Raw genomic sequence first — 19,674 nt, 5'->3', positions numbered from 1 at the left:
CCACAAGGCACCTTGGGCTCAACATTCTAGGAGGAGCTCACGCTCAGAGCTGTGCATCTGTGCCCCACGCGCCTCATTTGTCTTACCTGAGTTAGACCCTGTGCCCTAGTTTTCTTATCTATAAAATGGGGATAAAAATTGCACCTTCCTCAGAGTTGTTTTTTTTTTTTTTTTTTTTGGTGAGAATTAGTGAAATTCATATACTTGAGGTATTTAAAACAATACCTGACCTGCAGTAAGTCCTAGTTAAAGTTAGTTATAATTAAAGTACAGTTTCGTGATTTTTCACTTACATAGAATAGTCATAATCTTGCTTCAATAAGTGGAACTCTGGGAGCTAAAAATTTTTTTTAAGAGAACAAAGGAATATTTTAATGGCTTTTTATGAGCTATTTTCATGACCTGACTTTAGGAGGATCCTGACATCTCCTGTTAAGTCATCATCTTCGGAAGGTCTACCCAAAAGAAGCCACTGTCTGGGCACTGAGGTTGGCTTCTGTCTCAGGACTAGGGGGCTGGATGCAGGGTTCTGGCAAAGGTTGGCCTGCCCCGAGGGGTCAGGCCGGGGGCAGGCTTTCTTGTGACTCAAGTTTTCTTTTCTTTCCCTTCAGAGGCAGGAGGTGGGCTGGGGGAATCCCAACTCCTATTTAATGCCAGCTTTTATTCGGATCCTTTTGAGAATTCCCTCCTTCCCACACTCCCTCCCACACATACCCCAAAATATTAATGGTTGAGAAAGAAAGTGAATTCGGAGGCTTTTAAGTAAGTACTTCAAAAATGTCTGTCATGTTTCTTTATGTATTTGTAAATTGTGCAAAATATAACAAAGCTGGTGTTTGTGTGTAGATGGTGATGATGTCTGATGTCTATATTGTCCCGTCTTAAATGTGCCAATGCTTAATGGGAACCAAGGTGAATTGATTCATGATTCAAAGCTGTTTAACTGATGTTTTTAAGGAATATTTTTTTTTCTTTTCTTTAAAAACGAATGTGCCTTCAGACCACATGAGTAAATGAGCATATTTGCTATTTTTGTTTCTGATGGAGAGATGTGAGTTCAGCACTGTCTGTACCTGGGAGTGGGTGCACATGAGCCACTGTATCACCAATCAATTTTCAAAAATAAATAATATTAGGGGGAGTCTATAGCACAGTGTTAGAGTGTGTGCTTAGCATGCATGAGGTCATGGGTTCAATCCCCAGTGCCTCCGTTAAAAATAAATAAATTTTAAAAATCATTGATACTGATTAAGCCTCCTTCAATTGGTGGGGGTGGCACATGGAAGATCAGTTTGTGAGTAACAGCCTCTTTGACCGTGTGCATCTGGGAAGACAGCCCTTTGGCTCCTGATTGAATCTCCCCTCGTGTTTATGACTAGGCGTTTGAGAACACTCTGTGATCCAGCTGTCAGAGCCTCCTGAAAGCCTTTCCTTGAGAAGAGCAGGACTGATGACTGCACGCTGGGCTGGCCTCTCTGTGACTGTTGTTTTCGGTTTTTCCCGGACGTTCTCTCTCACCTTTGTTGTCTACCCCCAGTTTAGCTTGGGAGAGCAGCTGTGTCTGCATCCCCCCGTGAGTGGGTCCTTGCACATGCCCGCCGTATGTAGCCGGCGCTCTCGTGAGGCCCCTCAGTGGGTAGATCACAACATCCGTGGTGATGATGGACCTGTCTTATCTTTCCCAGATGGCCCAAATGTGAGGCTTGTGAAAATGTCCATATTGGGTTAGCATCTTGGCATTATTATAAATGTTAATGCCAACCACCCCTGTTCTCTTGGCCAGGGTGTCCATGCTATTTTGATCATTAGTTTAAAAAAAAAAAAAAGCAAAAAGCCAGCCCATGCACTCAGTACATGGCCAGGGTCTCAAGGGAGGTGATTTTTACCTCTCTGGGGAACAATGGATAATGTCTGGAGACATTTTGTTTGTTACACCTGGGGGGGTGGTGGTTATTATGAGATCTAGTAGGTAGAGGCCAGGGATGCTGCCAAACGTACTAAGTGCATAGGACATCCCCCCAAACAAAGAATTGTCAGTACCCCTCCGATGCCAGTAGTGCTGAGTGTGAGCAGCCCTGCTAAACCAGGTGAAGCATATGAAACTGCACACAGTTTCTAATTATACATATTGAAGTGAACCGTATGAAATACTGATGTTCGATCAATTTTTGTCTACAAAAAGGGTGGTTTCACACCTTTTAACATAACGTGTATAATTACAGATTGTACGAAAGAACTGTTCTACCCATGAATTATTTACATTATAAATCCACAAAATAGGCTCTTTTAGAGTCTATGAAAATAAATATATAGAGCATTTAAATATTTTCTCTTGGGCCCCTGTGGGTCCTTTTGCACATACCCCCCTTGGATAGTACTGGTGTTAACTGTAGTTTAATCTGGCATTTGGTGTGAGGGCCATTAACTTACTAGGCTAGAGTGTCTTCTGCTGTGCTCTTCTGTACAGGGAGGGGTTCTTTGGTGGGACCTGAGTGCCTGGCTGCTGCCTGTAGGGTAGGCCTGCAGGAATCTGGCTCTAATCTTGTTTTCCACCTCAGTCAGAGCAGCTTTGCCCTGCAAAGCTTAGGTATCGATCATCCATTTAGATTGCATTTGAAGAGAGGCCTTAGCAGGCAGAAGTACACTCTGACAACCACTGCATGGGGCAGTGACCTTCTGAAGTGCAGGGACGATCTCCTTTTTCAGCGTCCTTAGTATGTAGCACGTAGTCGCAGCTCCATAAATGCTCCTTTGAATGAATTCCAGAGGACATTCTGCTTGAATTGAGGAGGACTTTGAATTGAGGAGGGGAGAGTCTTCTAATAACATCCTCTGAAGAAACGTGATTTTCCCAAGGTTCTTATTCTTAGGGAGGTTTGTATGCTATTTTTGCTTTGTTGGTTTAGGAGGTGGTGTTTGTTACGAACTCATTTGGGTGTGGGTGTTCCTGAACTTCTCTCTCTTCTGTGTTCTTAACTTTTCTGCAATGAATATGGATTACTACAAACAAAAGACTTCTCCCTGCATACGGTTGCATGGTGTGAAGCATGTTGAAGACATTCAGTGCTTATCATCTTGTCACTCAAGCAATGAATACATGTTAGCCTTACCTAGGAAGCTTTTAAAAATAAAGATACCTGATCTGGGGTTGGTCTCTAACATCAATATTTTTTAAATGGTCTTTATGTGATTCTAGCTTTCAGTCAGAGCTGAGAGCCACTGATTTAGAAGTTACATATCATTTGTATCCTGCAGCTTTTAAAAAATATAATTGCCTATCTAGAGCTTTATGTAAAAGGTCTTTAATATCTATATTTAAGTGAAAAAAACACAAGGATATATAATATGCATATTCATACACAGTCATATATGCTGTGAACACTCACACTTACAATATATTCAGGGAATAATTTATGGAGAGATGAGCCAAAGTTTTTAGTACTTTTCTCTAGAGTGGGATCTGGAATTTGGCATGGAAAGGAGACTCACTAAATGTCCAATTTGTGTTTTTTCCCAAGAGCATGTTTAAAATACCACCACCACCACCACCACCACCACCGTACCAATCTACATTGTTTATTTCTTCAAATTAGTCTTTTTCTAAATACTCCACTGTAGGTCTCTCATTCTTTTTCCACTGCATTGACCTCATTTCTTTGGAAACCTGTTGAAGAAAATATTAATTTGGCATTGGGAAAAAGCTGATGACCTGTCTCCTGGCAGTCTCTTTAGAAAGATTCTGATGTATTCTTAAAACAATGCCTCTTTTGTTTCAAATTCTTTATGGGTAAGCATATAACATTAAAGAGCTGTTTTACCACAGTGGCCTGGAATAATCACTGCTGACATTTTTATGAGTCACTGCAAAATTCAAAGAATGTCTCTGATGGAATGCACAAAGGGGCTCCACGTATAGAATCAGGGTGTCAGGAACAGTGTTATGTATTATAGTTGCCTCAGCTGAGATGGATCCTGTCTTTAAAGTTGCTACTGATTTCTCTGATCCAGTAACATTAATGAAATCCTTCTGGGGAAACCTACCTTACAGTAGTACTTTGAGAATGATCCATTAAACACATCTGTTGTATAGCAGGGAAACTAAGAGTTTCAAAAACCCTTCCCATTTTCCTGTGTAGAAAGATGAGTGTATTTGATTCACTGCGAGGACTCTGTTAACTTAGGAAGGTTTACAAGTGAAAAAATACCATTAGGATGGGGAATTCCTTCATGGCTGGCTTGTTTCATATTGTCATGAGGAGTCAGAGTTTCTGACAAAAGCCGTATAAATACTAACCTGGGCTAGCTAGCATCGTTTATCCATGCTTTTTAAGATTCAAATTTCCTTTCTTTGTAATCTCTGCAATAGCTTGATCAGTAGGGCCAGGTTTTCCTTGACCCAGCACGAGGCAATCTGGCCCAGCTCTTTCTTATACAAATAATGCTATTGATTTCACATCTGTGCAGAATAATTGAACAGATACTGTTGAGCGTTCTGGAGGGGCTTGGTCATTTACAAGATGCATTATCCCCTTTGCTCACCATGGTAACACTGATGATGGGGATGTTCTGTTCTCTCTGTGTTGCACACAGGGCTCAAGGAAGTTAAATCGTCCAAGTTCAGAGTTTATACATAGTAAAGTGGCTGATAATTAGCAAAGTCTAACGTTTGTCTTCAAAAAGGATTGCAACTACCAAGGGCAGAACCCACATCTCAAATTTTGGTACAGTTCAGTTCTGTGCACACAGTAGGGTTTCAGAAAGTATTTAACATCTTATCTCTTTACAAAGATGCTTAATACTGAGTTCTTTCAACATTATGTTTTCTTTCTTTAAAAGGCACTAATTTCTTCAGCCCTTCTAGCTCCGTCTATTATTGAAACAATGTGTAGTGATCTTCCCTAGCGTCCTTGCAGTAAAATCAGTAAGCAATATTTGCATGGATTTTCCGATTTGCTAAAGGACAACTTTCGTTGTTAATGCTGGGAATCTGATTTGAAATTTTTACATGGTTTCTGGGAGGGAAAGTGATGAAATCCTGTCTCTTTTCGAGACGGATGTTTATGTTTATAATAGAACCTTCTGAGATTTTTGCTCAAAATGGAAGCTTCTGTTTACACTTCAGACTTAACCAATTCCTCCCACAATTTCCCATTAAAGAATTGTTCTTTGGGGTGGGGTTTCTACAAAGAAATCAGTGTCAAATGAAATTATTGAAGGGAAAGTAAAGCGTTTAAGTTGTGTGTTTTGGTGTTGAAAATCACAATGATTAAGAGAAATAAAAACTGACAAAGGACAATGTTTGTTTTATTATTGATTCAGCTCGTAGTGTCCGATTGCACTGAAAAGCACCTGATTCTATGGGTTCAGTTTATCATATGAGCTATAGGATCATGGATTTTTTGTGCTTTTAGGGTGATTCTCCCCTTCAGTCTCGAGAGTGTGCCCTCACAAGAGTTTGAGATGAATAGAATCTCACTTGGCCCCAATCTCAGTTTTATTTGTTTGCCTAGGTTAAATGTATAGCTGCCTTCAGCCAGGAGCTTTTATGGTCTGTCCTCTTGTACAGACTCCCCTCTTACTGCCAGCCTCCAAGAGGCTGCCCCTTCCAGTTTTTCTCTAACTTGGCTGATCAATAAAATTCCCAGGGATACTTAATTAAAATTCCCAAGACCTTTTCTTGCAGACAGGATTTTAGTTAGCCTAGGAGATTCTTGTCACCAGAAGTTTGTAGCCCCTTGGGGTTACCACCACGTCTAGGGCAAGCAGGCAGTAGACCTGGGGATAACTGGGGTGGAGAGGTGGGAGAAAGATGGGGAAAGCCAGAAGGAGTTGGATGTTTCACTCCCTTGTGGACACAGGAGTTCCGTAGCTCCCCTCTGACTTAATACAAGGCCGGGCCAAAGCTGCGTATGTAGACCTCTGGAACAGCTCAGTGTGTGTTCGTACATGTGGCTGTGCAGATACGTGTTGATTGTTTTTAAATAGCTGCCCTTTGCTAAGCGCCCTGTGCACTGTCTCATTTGATTAATTTCAGCATTCCGGATTGCTTATGTATGTATCTGCTCTTTGACTTGATTATAACATCTTACTGGTTCTTTCATTATTTTAATGATATATTCATGTAAGAATCATCATTTTAACCTTTAAAAAGATTATCCTTTAACTCATATTATCCTTATAAAGCCTTAGAAAGATACACAAAATGGGCATTATGATCTCCATTTAACAGATGAGAAAAATTCTGCCAGTGGAGGGGATGAGGATCCCCTAATCATCCAATTGATCTAGGTGAATACTTAGGAACTTTTGGTTTTGCTGGACCAGAGGATCTGGAACTCAGCAGTTTAGAGTGGAGGCTCAGATAGGCCAAAGCCAGACAATGGGCAAAAATCCAAAACCTGGGTCAAAGATGGAAAATAAACTGTCAAAGATTTAAATAAACAGCAGCTGTGAGGTATAGGGTAGATGAACAGAAAAGTTCGAATCCAGCAATGGAGCGAGACCGTAAGGAGCCCACGATCCAAGCAGAAATCTGACCAAAAAGCATGCACTGCTTACAAACAGCATGTCTTGTTAGGGAGCCTTAGCAGTCCCTTTGTGTCGGAGCTGTTCTGTGGTCCCTTGTCAGCAGGAAGCAACCCCAGCATGGGTATTTAAACTAAGCATAAAATTGGAAACACCTGGCCCAAGGAAGGAGCTGGTGGGTGAGGCAGGCAGGGACTCCCGAAGACCACATCAGGACAATGGCCTTCAGCTAGGTTCAGCTGCAAGGCCTTGCATTGATTTTTAGCCATGTGGTTTATTTCAAAAACTGTACACATTCCCCAAATCCCCAGTGGAGCTGACATTTTCTTAGCACTCTGATTAATCAAACTGTGTTCAAAGTGAAAAGAAACTTCTCTAGCCAAGCTATTTTTAGTCTCCTGATGGTAGCAACATTACCTGGTTGGTTTTTTTCTTCCCCTTGACTTTATTTCCATTATGTTTGCTGCCTGTCCAGTTTGGAAGCAAGGTAGATATTTTGGTACCTTTCATTATCTGCTACAGAGAATCAGGAAATGGTGATATTATGGAAGTAATTTAGGAAATAGTGGCCATTTGGTGATTACTTTTGTGGGTAGGACGGTCTTCATACTAAGGCGGCCCTTCTCACAGCTTTGATCAATTATATTACAAAGGAAAAAAGTGATTCCAGATTTGGCCCTGCATGGCTTGTAAGAAACCATAAATGATGGTTTAAATGCAAGATGTTAAAAGTGACTTGGCTGCTTTATTCCACATCATTATCCAATGAGGCAGCCACTGTTTTTTTACATTAATCGCTAATTTTAACCACGAAATCTTGTGAAGTTAACTCATCATGATTAGAAATAAACTTTAATCAGACCTGTCATAAATTTGCTAATTATTTTATGTGCTCAGATTTTAGCCTCCGCTCAGAACTTCAGGCTTTATTTAAACTCTAGGATGCTTAGTACAAGTATGATTTCCCCCAAAGTCTTCTCTAATCAGGAGCCTAAATAGCAACTGGCTAATTAGTAGGGTACTTCTTTGCCCTAGACGCGTTAGCTTTCTGCATTAGGTAATGTATAACACACTCCTTTATATGATGGAAGTCTCCGTACTAGGTAGTTTAAAAAGTTATTTGCTGTATGATACAACTCATTCTTAAAATAATACACTCTAATTTGACTCACAGATTTACTACAACTCAAGAGATGTATGCACACTGGAGTTCTCCTACAAGGGAGAAAAATAACTTTATAGCTGATACACAAAGAAAAGAAAAAAATAAGAAGTCCCTGATTATTCACAAGCATGATTTATATTGCTCCCACATAGATGAAACTTGGCTGTACTTGTCAAAGGATTATAACTACCTTTGTTTTTGAAATAATGGATTTTGCAGAAAATAAAGGCTGTTTGCTGCTGATACATAGTACTCATGTGTATCATGAGCTGAGCTAGTCTGTGAATCAAATTTTGAAAAACAAAATATTTCAGACAGAATTGCGAAATGGAAAAATGGTGAAGACTTTTGGGTTAGGTATGAATTCAGAGAATTTGAAATGTATCACTGTATGTGTAATTGGTCTATTAATGTCTAAAAACTGGTGTTTTTAGACCAGGGGGTCATAGCATATAAATTTTCAGAAGGACAAGTTTTCAATTTGCCAATCAGTATGATTTAAGAGATAGTGAACAAAAACACCGTAATAAGTACTTGGGGAATAACACAAAAAACAGAAAAGCCTGTGCCTTTACTGGAGTACTTTATGACCTAAATAACAAGGCAGAGTACATGGACAAAAAATTCAGAGAGGAAAAAGATATTAAAGGGTTGTTAGTGTCCTGGAAGCTGTACACAGATTGAGAAAGCCTCTTAGAAGATGTCTTAGTTGAACATTTTTTCTATCTTCATTTGTTTTACTCCTTTGAAAAGTCTCTTAATTTCATGATTTTCTGCCCTGTGCTTGGTTTGGAATGAGAATAGGATTTAAAATCAGTAGACCTGAGCTTGAATCTTAAACCCATCCTTTTCTATCAAGTTCTGTGATTTTGTACGTGTGTGCGTATTAACATTGCTTAAATTGCGACCCACAATCAGAACACGACGCCTACCACTTCATGACAAAGAAATTTCAGTAATCTTGTAACTGGTGGATCCTTTGACCCATCCTCCTTGATCCTACACACACACCCTCGGCTTTGATGTCATCTGTATTTCCAAGCGTTGTCTCTTGTGTGCCTTCGTTCCTACTGTGGTGACGCATAATGAAGTTAACCTTAGAAGGAGCTCTTTGAAGGCAGTGATTCAGTCTTTTTCATCCTGTATCTCAGTGCCCAAAATGTGCCTAGAATGTAGTAGGTGTTAAATATACATTAACTGACTTCAAATTAGAAAACCTGGATGAGTCCCCAAACTTGTTCTTAGCTAATTGTCAAGTCTCTTATCTGAGAATTCATTTAGAACCATCACAACTGAGAATGGCACGGAACTTTACTTCTGGTAAAACAAGATACATTTCTCCAAGATGTTTTGCCATGCATTTAGTGGAAAATGATGTTTCTCCCTCCTCCAAACCTCTGTAACCTATTTGCACTTTTCCTTTTTACGAATGTTTCAGCCCTGGCTGGACTGTAAGTTCCTGTAAGCAGTGCAGAGACTTTGTGTGAACATGAATTGGATTTCTTCTAGCACGTGCCTGGGGCCTTAAATATATAAGATACTCTGGGAGGTTTGGGGTGAGTGTTTGGATGGACAGCAGAGCTGGTGCCTGAGGCACTCTGTTAGCCTCTGTGCTGGGGCTTGTCGTTCTTTAATGTCTCACTCAGGGCACTGTGTTTGGGCCAAGGGCACCTCTCAGCTCCTTAGATATTGCAACCTTGCTTTTCTTTATCCTCCTTACGCCTGCAGCAAGGTGGGAAGCAAAGGTAAGATTCTCTCACTGAGTTCTCCAGCATCTGCAGTAAGGCTTTTATGATGAAGGAGGAAAAAAACTTAATTTCCCTCCCGGAGGCAGGAGGGAACCCGGGAGAAAGAAGGCTGGGAAGTGAGCCAAGGGTGAGATGGGGAAGCCACCCAGTGCTTCCCAGCAACACTGGGGCTGGTTCCTTTTATCCTTTGGATCGGGGACGAATTATCAAAATGCCTACAGGCATTGTAGACCAGATTTGCACATTGGCTTAGATAATTAAATGCTGTTTCCATCAACACAATTTGTATTCAAGCCAATGGTCATCTTCAGGTGAAAACAATCCTCCTGCCGTTAAGGTTAATTACTGTGTGCCTTTCTCTAGGAACCTGAAGAGGATGGTTTCAGAAGCAGTGAGACTAGGGATTGGAAAGGAGGGGAAAGTGGTAACCAAATAATGGCTAGTCCCTCGTAGTCTGCTAGGCCAGGCCGCTGTGTGCAGTGTATCCCCAATGGGCCCAAACAGAGGCCCCTTTTGGGGTGCACAGTCTCAGGGCTCTCCCTGGAGATGCAGATCCAGGGCTTCTGTGGGAGGGATGGGAATCTGGAGTTGTAACAAGCGTCCCAGGTGGTTCTAATGATGGGTGTGGGGAAACCCTGCCCAGTGCTGCTTCCTAGGTATTTAAAGAAGCCGTTTGCAGGGGGTAAGGCTGGAGAGTCCGCGCTCACAGGGAGGGCAGAGCAGCAGCGGTACAGCCCTGTTGCCTGTCGCACTGAGTGTTCTCTCTTCTGGGAAGTTGCAGCTAGTTGTTTTTTCCCTTTTGACGTTTGCGGACATGCGCCATGTTATTTGAAAACAGAAGAAGTGAGTGAATTTTACATAAGTTAATTGATGGCTACACCGGAAACTTCCACCAGTGTGGAATACGTCCTTCGGAGATTTCCATCTTGCCCCAGGCTTTAGATTAGATTTGGCTCAGGTACCGTCTAGGATGATGTGGTGCTGAGGTATTTTTTGCTTTTCAAATGAATTAGCCAACATTTATCAAGATTCACTGTGTTCCAGGACTTTGCCAAGCAAACGGACGATGCCACGTAAGCTTCCCGATCTCCCTGGGACGTAATATTGTTCTCATCCTTCTGATGAGATGGGAATGGGAGCACAGAGAGTTGTCCAGGTCACCTGAGGTTACCCCCTAGCCAGCGTGGTGATTCTCTGGTTTCCAAGCCTCACTCTTAACTGGGCCCCCTGCTGTGTGCTGGCGAAGGAGTCTCCACTGGCTGCTCCGTGTGTACCCCCGGGAGTCACCTCAATTGTTCTCCTTTACATAGTGCACTTCTCTCTCGTTTCTTGTTAAAGATGGTTTTTTATACTGGTTTATATTTTACAACTTGCAAAGCATTTTCAAATGTCAGGTTTTATGGGATCTTCACAGCCATCCTGAGAGGCAAGTTTCACAAATGAGAAAACAGTCTTAGAAAGGTAATGACTAGTCCAGAGTTGCAGGTTTTTTTTTTTTTTTTAAATTTTACTTATCTCTTTAAACTTTACGCTTTCTGCATTGGTAATAAATCCATAAAGCACCAAGTTCATTCGGTACCCAGCGTTCCTGTAAAAGCCAGCTGTGTCTGTATTCCCGACCACCGAGCTTCCTTCCCCAGAGGCACCAAGGCTGGAAGCAGCCCTGCTGACGCCAAGCTTGTGGTTTCCCCACTGCTCGTAGCTCCCTTCCGGGTGGTTGTCAGTCACCTTTTGTGTAGGAATTTCTCATGTCCCACCACTGTAGCCACGAGTCCTGAAGCAATTTCCTTTGAGAATAAACTTGGTCTTGATGAGGGACAGTGGTGGTTCTGAAATAGCCTGCTGGTTGTGAACCACTGGGATACGTACATACAGCTTCATGTAAATCCCGGGCACTGATATTTTCACAATGATTTATAATTACACCAAAGCTCTTTATTAAAATTAACGAATTAAGCATTTTTTCTGGGCCTTATCACCGTTTTATTTTGAAAAGTTACTTCTCTTCTTCGGGTGGGCTCCTTTGTGAGCATGTTTATCTTCTTTCTGGAAAACCAATTCTTGTAAAACTTTCATTTTACTGTCATTCCAAGCCAGACCAGACCAGACCCTACTTAATGTGCACAGGCTAGAACCACCAGGGAGCATTTATGGCCAATGTTTCCTGCAGTCGCACTTTATTCCCCAAGTAATAAGAAAGCTGGAAAGTAGCTGTGATGAGTTGATTTAATCATCACTGTCCTCCTTTGGCCTATGATGTCAGCTGCTTTCTAGAAGCATTCATACCGACAGCATTCCAGAACGTGTAGCTTAATACATTATCTGTTGTAGGCTCCTGGTCAGAACATTCTGAATGAGTAAATAGTATTGATCTAGTTTTCTTACTTACCATTAAGCCTATTTAGCTTTAAGCTCACCACATTCACACTTAGCTGGTGGCAATAGTCTTTTCTTTTTCCCTTTTTAAAAAATTTAACTGTCTTGTTATTTCAGAGCCTATTTAGAGATCTACTGAGCGTCATTGACCACAGGTGCAGCTCTTCACAATCAGCGTTGACACTTTACATGACGCAGCTGAGAGGAGCCGCCCATTAGCCGCACCTCTCATTTATCGGCTGTGTTGTTACTGAGTTAATTTTGATTCACTCAGATTGACATAGTTATAAACAACTCCTGTTTTCCTCTTAGGGAGCTTTCTAATCATTGGTTTCAAAGAAGAAAGGACCCTGGAAGGACAGTCACAGTGTAGGGTTGATAGGCAGAGAGGGAGAGGACGGAGGTCCTCACTTTATTTTGTGTTTTCTCTGCTCATTTTGGACTTGAAGGAAGAGAAACCCACTCAAGGAAGCTGAAACAGGAAGGAACATATGTCTGGGGCATTAAAGGAATGACTAGGGGGGAATCCCACTGCAAGAAGTAGCCTTATTAACTCTGAGGGTCAGGAAAACCACCAGGCAGCTAGACTCTCTCCCTTTTTGTCCGAGTTATATGGTCTCCATCCGTTCATCCTCTGTCGTTTTCTGACAGCAGTTTCTCCTTTCCCTTCCACGTGGCCCTGCATAGCTTCCCATAACAGGCACCTCTGTCTCCAATGGCTGACTGCCTTGGTCTCAGCATTTTAAGTTCCAATTTCAGTTTCAATTGGGCTAGCATTGATCAGGTGTCTATCTTTGTTCCAGCCAACTCTGGGTAGGGTTTGGTGCATCCAGTATGAATAGATCTGCCCAGGCCCATCCCTCCAGGAGGGCCTGGGGTGGTGGCAGACTTCCTCTGAATTATACAACAGCAAAGAGGCAAACATCTACATACCTAGGTTAAGTTTTCTCTTTTAAAGTAGACTATCCTTGGTCATTTGAATATTTCTGGTCTTTGAACATTTGAACGTGCTACACATGACATGCAATGTTCTCATTCAACATCTTTCTTAATCCTACAAGCATTGCTATAGGCACATATCCTTACCCTGATTGGGTAGATAAGGAAACAGGTTGAGGTGTGTGAGGAGTCTCCCAGGGCAGTGCCACTGATTCTGGCAGACATGGGATTCAAGTTCCCTGATCATTGTACAGCTTCACAGATCTCTCTAATCCAGACTTTCATTCACGCACGTGCAGTCCGTCAGGCAAATCACTAGATATTGTTCTTTGTTTTTTATCTTAAAAAAATGTTTAATTGGTCTTGCAGCTAATGGTAGGCAATTTTGAGCACAGAAGTGTTAGAACTGGGGCTGATAATCAACCAGGCGAACCAGGCCCTGTTTGGATGGGCCAGCAGGCCCTTTTGATTATTTAATGCCTGAACCTAACTTGCAACTTACTCAATTTTGAATTTCATTCCTCATTGGCGGGGTTTTCCCCTTTTGGGAATTTTCATTTTCTCAACCTGCTGATTGATGACACAGACTACTTCTTAAGGCTGTTCTAACTCTGTAATAGCTACTTGTTTCTTACTATTGCCAGAGTTGGTGTCATACATAAGAATGTTAAAAAACAAATGTTTCCCATTTCGTGAATGCTATACAATCTTTTAAATATATTATACAGATGGAGTTTCTAATTTTGCACAGTATGTAGAAGGCAAATAGTAAAGTGTATTGGGGGGGGGTGTGTTATCAGTTTGAAGCCATTTGACTATCAAATTTGGACCCATATTTGATTTTCAACCTTTATTTCCTCTCTACTCAACACTAACCCTTATTCCAGCCAAACACCTCTTAGCTTTCAAAGACTCATACCCCTTCAGTTTCACTTCCTTTGAGTTTTACTTCCTCGAGGAAGCCTTACTGGTTCCCTCTGCCAATCTAACAGTGGTCTTTTCTGATCTGAACTTTCATAGGTGATCAAATCAAAACAAATAACTTAACTACTTACAAAGTAGAACCTTGGTTGGTACTTGGCTTCTTATGTTTAAATATCCCCAGCCAATTTTTCATGTCTTCACGAGCGATGGCCATGTCTTATCGTCTTTGTGCCCCAGAGCACCTCACACCTAGATGTGTCTTCATTTATCGAGCAATATTGAATACAATGTGTGGGTCAAGTCTTGTTTTAGATTCTAGAAATACAAAGACAAATGAGCTGCTTGCTCTCACTCTATTATAAACAATTTCATGAGGGAGGCAGACACATAGTTGAGTGAGAAGACACGAGTAGAAGTATGTTTCCCTCTTGAAACAAATTCAGATTTCTTTGTCAGTTGATTTCATTCCTTATCCCATGAATTGAAACAAAGCTGTTGTTTTTAACATAAAATTTGTTCATGGTTAGAAAATTTTTAAGTGCAGGTTTTCAGTGAAAATTAGTAAGCATGAATCATTTAAATTATGAAAACCAGTTCCTCCTTATTGTTTCTATATATTGAATTGACCTTAGGTGAGCTCCCCAGATCTCCCCCAGTACAGCCCACCATGACTGCTACTTCCCAGCTCTTGCTGTGCTACTTAACCCTGCTTGGTTATTAATACATACATACTCCAAATAAGAAAGTTTTCTTTTGCTTAATGTCTCTGTTCTACACCAAAACCATAGCCATCAGTAATAGTGTCACAAAAAGAAATTCTGTTCCCTCAGTGATTCCTTTCTAGATTGTCAGAAATCTTTCAAACAATCCTCCTTCTATTAAGAGGCTAAGAATGTCTAAAGCCAGGACATTATTGATAGCATCCTAAGTCAGCAGCAAAATCATTTTCCTTTACATTGCAATGAATAATCAGTTTTTTTGTTGAGATTTTTTTCCCCCTGTGGAAAGATGATTTTGCTGTTTCCTCAGTGTGAAAATAATCCCTAGTGTATATACCATGACACTTTCCCACTTGGTGGTAACTTTAACATTTAAAACCAGTGGGGATTTTCCACTAATTGGATGGCTATTTCCTTTCAGAATTCTTAGTTTAAAAAGTCCAAGCAATTAGCATTGCTTGATACAGAACTCAAGATGTAAGTGAATGAATGATGTTTTTCAATCACAGCTGATATATAATGACCCTATTCAATTCTATTTTTATGTTGTTGTTTTATTTACATCCCTGTCTCTGGGGAGGTTAAAATGACCTTTTTTTCAATGCAGGATAAAACCAGATTGATGGATGCATGTTGTACTCTTTTTAAGTGATGCAAAAGGTGAAAGTTTTCTGAATCCAATGAGGTTTGTGCATCCAGGAAAGGTGATTTCCACAGTGAAGTTGGTTACCCTATACTCTATATGAAGAGCTGCGAATACTTCTAGAATGTAGATAATTCCAAGATAACTATTTTGACTCAGTGGGCCTTTGCCTGGGATTTGTTTGATGTTTGAGACTGAAAAGTGTCCTAGAGATTCTGTCACTATGAGGGATGATTGAATTCCTCTTTAGAAAGGAAAATCTGTATACTATTCAGTTTGCAAAATCTCCTGCCATTGACCACTGTCCTGCTAATGGTTGTGTTGGGGGAACTGGTAGATAAAAAGCAGGAGGGTAGTCAGGTACTGGGGAGACCTGGTTTATCATTTCAATGTACTGCAGAAGTTGAGGTTTGGTCTGTGGATGAATGTGCTTAAAGAAGCTGGAGGCCATGTGCAATTATCTGCAAATGCTTTGAAAATAATATTCTGAGACATGAATTGCTATTTGCATAAAAAAACTCCTGTATTAAAGAATCTCGAAGATGCATTAAGCACTTACTTTATCTCTAGCTGCTAATAGCTTGTATTATGCAATTCTGGAATGGAACTATATTGTTAGGTCAAAGCACAAATGTGTTAGTGCTAGTCCTCTACCACAACAACCACCTTATCTTGTGGAATTCGCAAAAAGCACAGTGACTTTCGGAGTGGCCTTTCTGTTTTTTAGTCTGACTCCTTATCTTGTCAGTATTCCTTTTGTAATTCGCCAATGAGTAACAATTACAGTGACAGTAACAAGATATTTCTCAATGGTCAGCATTCTCTTGCTAACAGATTCTGGGCAGAAGATAGGAGAGACAAAAATTTGGGACAGTCTTGTTTTCTGTTTGAACTAGAATTGGCTTGTAAATGAATATACATGCCTAGTTTCCCTCCGGGGAGTTCAGGTGGTGTCCAGAAGAGTCAACATGGATGAGACAGAACTAAAATAGTAATTTAAGAAAGAAGGTGACCTGGCCTGATAAATGTCCTTTTCTCCCTTGTACAGAAAAATGCTCCCACTCAGTAGGCACATATCCCACTGTATCCTTATAAAGAGGAGATGGTCAGTCATGCAGTTGCATGGAAGCTATTGGTCCAAAGAATGTCTTACAGTCTGGAGACCAGGGCTGGAGTCCCAGTGAATAGCCATGTTGACTTGAGCCTCTCATACTGCATTTCTAAGTCCGTTATCTGTAAAATAGGAATCATATTACCTTAAGATTTTTTACTAAAGTAAATTTAGCTTACATCTAAAAATGCTTACCATTGTACTTGGCACGGGCTAGTAATCAATGACTATTCATTGAATCAGATCCTTTCTATGATTGAAATGAGATGTTAGTAGAGGAAAAAACCACACATGTCAGGACATTCAAAGGACTATTTCGCTCTTCAAAGCTCACTCTAGAAAATGTTGTGCACATTGAAGCGATACTTGCCTTGATACATAGATGTCTCTGTACAGCCATACGCATCTACCTATCTATCATCTGTCTACCTACCTGCCTGTTCATCCACATGAAAACTGTAATGAGCACAAATATTTTATAAGGAGGGATTTGCTTTTTGAAAATCTTACTTGGTACTAGGTGAAAGACTACACCCCCAGGTAATAAGGTTTTTTAGTCAAAAATACTATGTTGCCCAAAAATACGAAACCGAATATATGTATGTATGTGCATGACTGGAACTGTGCTGTACACCAGAAATGGACACACTGTAATTGACTACTTCAATAAAAAGTAAAAACATTCCTAAAAATCTATGATTTAAAAAAATGCTGTTACCAAAAATAGAGACCATTGTCTGTAGAACTCATATGTCTGAATATAGCTCCAAAAAAAGATTCTAATACCAGTTACAGCAAAGCTGTTGCAGTGGAGTAAGTACATAGCTTCCATGTAGGGATGCATTTGAAAGGAAGGAAGATGTCATTGACTGTAAAAGGCTTTAGTATGTATGTTTATAATATATAATCTATATACCAGATTATATGAACAGTCCTTGAAAAAACTTCCGTGAGGCTATTCTAAGGACAAAAAGATTGGTATTTGTGCACTTAGATCCATGGAGGTATTTGGTTTCTATTAAGCACTTCCTGGTAGTAGCTGATTTTGAGGGAATGATGGTCTCTATCTTACAGAAAACAGCTGTAAAGCCACATTGTCATTTTGATGTTTTTTTGAAGTGCACAATTATAGACTCTTTCTCTAGCTTTCAGTAACATGTCAAAATGAATCCCATGAGGGAAAGGAACGTGATGTCCTGACTCAGGATTCTGTGAAATCTGAGTTGATGATAATAATAAAAAAATCTAGCTTTGTCACTCCTGGCCATGTGTCTCCAAGCAAGTTTCTTAATTTCTCTACAAATCCGGAAGTTAAACAATACTAGTTCTTGCCTCAAAGAGTTATTTGAAAAAACAGAATGAGTTTATACACCTAAGATACTTTGGTACTTAGCACATGAGAAGAACTCATATTAGCTATTATTATGGTTCTAGGTAGATACATACAGAGGTGGTTCATTTACATTTTACCTTTTTTTTGTTGTTAATTATGTCCCTGGTGCATCAGTATTTAGATATTTCCTATGCTTTCCTATCCTATCAGTATTTAGATATTTCCTATACAGGAATATTCATGCTAAAACATGCACACTGAAGTGTACAGGGGCAAAATTCTTCAGGGCAGTAAACAGGGATGATGTTTGCTGCTCTATTTATGGTTCTTTTAACTGTCAGTTGCCTGGGTGATCACTGGCAAAATCCCAGCAGTAACTAGCACCATTTTATCCTATAAAGAAAGAGCTACAACAGATACAGAAAGCTGACAATCATTAGATACTTCCTAGGGATACACCTCCAAGATACTTTTCTTGAGTAGGATCTAAGAGATTGCTATCTCCATCCCCTGTTCTGTTGTCGTATCTCTCTAACACACTGTAGAGGAATTATTTATCAGCTCATCTTAAGGAAAACAGTGAGCCTGCTTCTGTATCCAATTATCTTGTACCTGGGAAAGAATTCATGGTTTATTGGTGGGGGAAGGGAGCTTCTGTTTCCAAAAGGTGTTATTGAAGGCCATGAGGTTATATTTATCTTTTTCTATATCACATAATCTGCTTTAAGTCAAAGTTAATTAGTAGAGATGTGAGGAGATAATTGCCTTCACGATGAGGGTTTTAAACCTTTTGCTTTTCCTTTTACAGGTAAGTGAACATGGCACTGGGCATTGCTCATTATGTGTCCCGTCTGGCTCTTACTCGTGCTGCCATATGATGGACTAAAAGTCAGCAAAGCGATTAAAAAAGATACTGATATGCAGGTACTATGGATTCTATCGAACTGTGTGTTCTAAGAGAGATGGTAAGTGTTGTCTACTTTAACCTTACCCCGTGGTACCTAGCTGGGCAGCCCACTCCCTTTACCGGTCCTCCCAGCAAAAATGGCTTTATTGGTTTAAGTAAGCGTCTCTAGTTGGCATGGCTAAAAGATTGAAAAATGGGCTTCACTTTCAGGCCTGCTGGATGTGCTTTTTTGGAGGGCGGTTCCTATCGGAAGTCATTTGGCATTGCTGGTGTTTTATGTGACTCCGGGTCGCAGTGCATTATATTTCACGTCCGGCCAGTTGGGAATGAAGCTGAGTATATTGTGATACTACGGTGATGGAGTCACCACGAAGTGGTCTTTGTAGCTCAGAGGAAAGAAACTCTAGGCTGAAAGAGCTTGAAGTCCCACCCGAAGTAAAACACGCTTAATTAGCAACTGCCTAAAGTCTCGAGCATTATTAGATCTCTTGTTGGAAATCACAGTTTTAAATGAAAGAAGTGCAATTGGAGTTTCCTTTTTAAATATTTGAAGAATGTATTTAGCATCCTGTTCAAACATTAGATCTATATTTAGAAGGGAATTTAAAGCATTTTAAGCTAAATAGGAGTGTGAATTCCTATTCGGTTCACTATTGAAAGGATGTACTCTGAAAGAGTTTGAAAGTATTAAGCAGCTTTTTAATATTATAGGACTGTTATAGCTAAGTCCTTTAAATATTCCCATTGTTGTCAGTTTTCTAGGAGTTAACAGTATAGTGACGTTTTTGTTTTTTCATGAAACCAGTAATTCAGTTTACTAGCTGGCTATTCCTTTTTGTTGAGAAATATTTTTTTTCACTCTGGTTAAAAATTAGACCCAGAAAAGTTATACTTAAATATCAATCCTTGATGATTTTTTTGGTTGTTCTTTTCATTTGTTATTGGAAAATGTACACTGCTTGAAAGTGTTTTTTCTGATATATGTCAGGTTGACATACTTAGAAAATACCTGGGTTCATTGGCTTGTTAGAGCTTTGTTAGCCAATAGTGAGACCCCGAAATCAGGTGGCCCACCAAAGTGTGGGTCCTTGCCTGGCAGCTGGAAAGAATTCACAGCTGAAGCAAAGGGATAGAGTGAAAACTATTCTCAAGAGGGAAAGGAAGGAAAGTGCTCAAGTGGGGAAAGGAAGCTGTCGGCCAAGTTGTCTGGCAGACACAGCTCTGGCCCGGGTCAGGCCACATGGACTTTTATGGGAGGCTTCTGTCCTCCCTCTGGGTGTGATG

General features: G+C 40.4%; 1 long non-coding RNA gene across 1 annotated transcript; it reads left to right on the top strand.

Moving 5' to 3' along the window:
• Positions 1-2,450: 2,450 nt before the first annotated feature.
• Positions 2,451-18,856, top strand: LOC116667162. Its single transcript, XR_004323944.1, has 3 exons — positions 2,451-2,461; positions 6,695-6,700; positions 18,560-18,856. It is a non-coding gene; the product is annotated as an uncharacterized LOC116667162 (long non-coding RNA).
• Positions 18,857-19,674: the final 818 nt, after the last annotated feature.

This window comes from Camelus ferus, chromosome 11 (genome assembly GCF_009834535.1).
Source record: "Camelus ferus isolate YT-003-E chromosome 11, BCGSAC_Cfer_1.0, whole genome shotgun sequence".
NCBI lineage: Eukaryota > Metazoa > Chordata > Mammalia > Artiodactyla > Camelidae > Camelus > Camelus ferus.
Note: the sequence above shows the minus strand (reverse complement) of the source record. Positions and strands in the feature narration are given on the sequence as shown.